The 2,859-nt window shown below is 44.8% G+C and overlaps 1 pseudogene; it reads left to right on the top strand.

The window, feature by feature from the left end:
• Positions 1–650: 650 nt before the first annotated feature.
• Positions 651–2,040, top strand: LOC118641563 (annotated as a pseudogene).
• The last annotated feature ends 819 nt before the right edge of the window (positions 2,041–2,859 follow it).

Genomic DNA, 2,859 nt, shown 5'->3' with positions numbered 1-2,859 from the left:
CATGCTTCACATTGAAGCCAATAATCTTCCCCTGACCACACACTTCCTGGTTTCCCCACTATTCAGAGGATAAGCTTCAATTTCATAGCCCAGAAAATCAAGTTACAAGACTCTTTTTTATGCACTTACCATTCCTATCTTTTCTCTTCCCAAACACCATTTCTTTCCCACTTCTAGGCAACCCAAACTATAAGTCTATCTCTCATCTCTTAAGTGCAATTTCAAAATCTAAATCTAGTTTTAACAACTAAAACTTTTCTTTTGCAGCAAATTCATTTAATAGCAAAACCTGACTTGTGACTACTTATGGTCTTTATTTGTTGCATTTACTGTATGTATTTACACATTTTACTACAGGTAAATTAATATTTTACATTAACAGGGAATTTATGAAAATATGATAGAGGTGAAACTGGGAAAATGACCTACAGGCCAAGTTGCCTGCCATCACAAAAGTTAATACTCATGAGACAGATACAGTGAGTAAGAAAAGAGGTTTATTCAGGTACTAGTAACCAGAGAAGATGGCAGACACAATCCTTAAAAACCATCTAAAGCTCACTCTCTGCAGCCAGCCAGCTCTCCTCGTTCTCTCACTGTTGTGCTCTCTGTTTCTCCATGCCCTACCACCATCGCCCTCTCACATTTCCATGGAAGAAAATATCACTGTGCTCATCATTGACAATGGCTCTGGCACATGCAAAGCTGTCTTTGTTGGGGATGATGAACCCTCATGCAATGTTCCCTTCCATCATTGGGTGTCCTTGACCCCAGGATATCATGGTAGACATGGGACAGGACAGCTATATGGGTGATGAGGCCCAGAATATACACAGTATCCTGATCCTGGAGTACCCCATCAGGCACAGCATTGTCACCAAATGGAACAACATGGAGATCTGGCACCACATCTTCTACAAAGAGCTGTGTGTGGCCTCCCAAGGAGTATCCAGTGCTGCTGTCTGAGGCCCCCACCTAAGCTCCAAGGCCAACCATGAGAAGATGACTCAGATCATGTTTGAGACCTTCAACACTCCCACCATATATGTGGCTATCCAGGCTGGGCTGCCCCTGTATGCCTCTGGCCATACCACTGGTATTATTATGGATTCTGGGGATGGGGTCACCTACACTGTGCCCATCTATGAGGGCTATGCCTTCCCCCACACTATCCTGCATCTGAACATGGCTGGCCAGGACCTGACTGACTTACATAAAAATCTTCACAGATCCCTGGCCAGTTTGGCTCAGCAGTTAGAGCGTCGGCCTGCAGTCTGGAGAGACCCGGGTTCGGTTCCCACTAAGGGCACGTACTTCGGTTGCAGTTTGTCCCCGGCCCTGGTTGGTCGTGCGGGTGGCAGCCACTCGATGTGTCCCTTCACGTCGATGCTTCTCTCTCTCTCTCCCTTCCTCTCTCTCCCTCCCACTCTATCTGTACAAAAAATGGAAAAATGTCCTCGGGTGAGGATAAAAAAAAAAAAAAAAATCTTCACAGAGCATGGCTACAGCTTCACCATCACCACCAAGTGGTAAATAGTGCATGACATCAATAAGAAGCTGTTATGTCACCCTGGACTTCAAGCAGGAGATAGCCACTGCCACATCCTCCTCCTCCCTAGAGAAGAGTTATAAGCTGCCTGATGGACAGGTGATCACAATCAGCAACAAGCAGTTCCAGTGTCCAGAGGTGCTCTTTCAGCCCTCCTTCCTGGGTATGGATTACTGCAGCATCCATGAGACCACATTCAACTTCATCATGAAGTGTGACAACATCTGGAAGGACCTGTATGCCAACATGATGCTGTCTGATGAAACCACCATGTAACCAGGCATCACTGACAGGATGCTGAAGGAGATTGTGATTCTGGCCTCCAGCATGATGAAGATCAAGACCATTGCCCCACCAAAGCACAAGTACTCAATGTGGATTAGCAGCTTCATCCTGGCCTTGCCGTTCACCTTCCAGCAAAAGTGGATCAGCAAGTAGGAGTATGATGAGTTGCCCCCCCCCCCCCCAATGTCCACTGTAAATGCTTCTAAATGGACTGCGGGCAGATGCGTAGCATTTGCTGCATGAGTTGATCAAGTCTAAGTTTGTCCTGACAAATGTATACACTTCATGCTGGCCTCATGAAACTGGAATAATCCTTCAAAAAGTTGTCGTCCTTGAAGCTCATATCTGATCTCAGCACTGGACTGTAGACTTCGTTGCTCCTTGTATTCAAGTTGACTGTTTCCTTGTACATGTTTAATACCCTGTACACATCTTTGATTTAAATCCCTGTACCTGCAGTCAGTCAGTTGGTGGCTGAAACAAGAACATGTTTCCGCAAGTGAAATTCAGTGGCTTGATGAGAATGGGTGAGACCATGCATTCCTGATGTGTGCAGGGTATTATTAACCTCCAGGATATGCCTATTCCAGGATTTCTCTAGAGACTAGCAGGAGTTCTGAACCAGTTATCATTTCTGTCCTGCCAGTTTGATAGGGTTGGGAGAGTCTAAGCATTAGGACACGTTTTCCTTTCTTACCTGATGTTTCCTGCCAGGATGCCTAGGTTGTTACTTGCCTTGAGTTGGAAAATGGTTTGCATTTCCACCTGAAACTTTATTCATCTTTTTATCTTATGTAATTTTTGTACACAATTCTCAATTCTTTAGGAGATGACAAATTTTGCTTTTCTGCTGTCATATGAGAACATTAGGCCCCAACAACATGGCATTGCAAGGAAAATAAAGTGCTGCAGTTAAACACAACACACACCTTAATATCTCAGACACCTTGGCCAGATTATATAGGGAAATTTGGGGAAAAGGGAGCTGTGGAACTTCTGGCAATGTGCAGTTCCTGCTTAAGCTA

This window comes from Molossus molossus, unplaced genomic scaffold, assembly GCF_014108415.1.
Source record: "Molossus molossus isolate mMolMol1 unplaced genomic scaffold, mMolMol1.p scaffold_m16_p_3, whole genome shotgun sequence".
Classification (NCBI taxonomy): Eukaryota; Metazoa; Chordata; class Mammalia; order Chiroptera; family Molossidae; genus Molossus; species Molossus molossus.
This window is presented reverse-complemented; position numbering and strand designations above follow the sequence as displayed.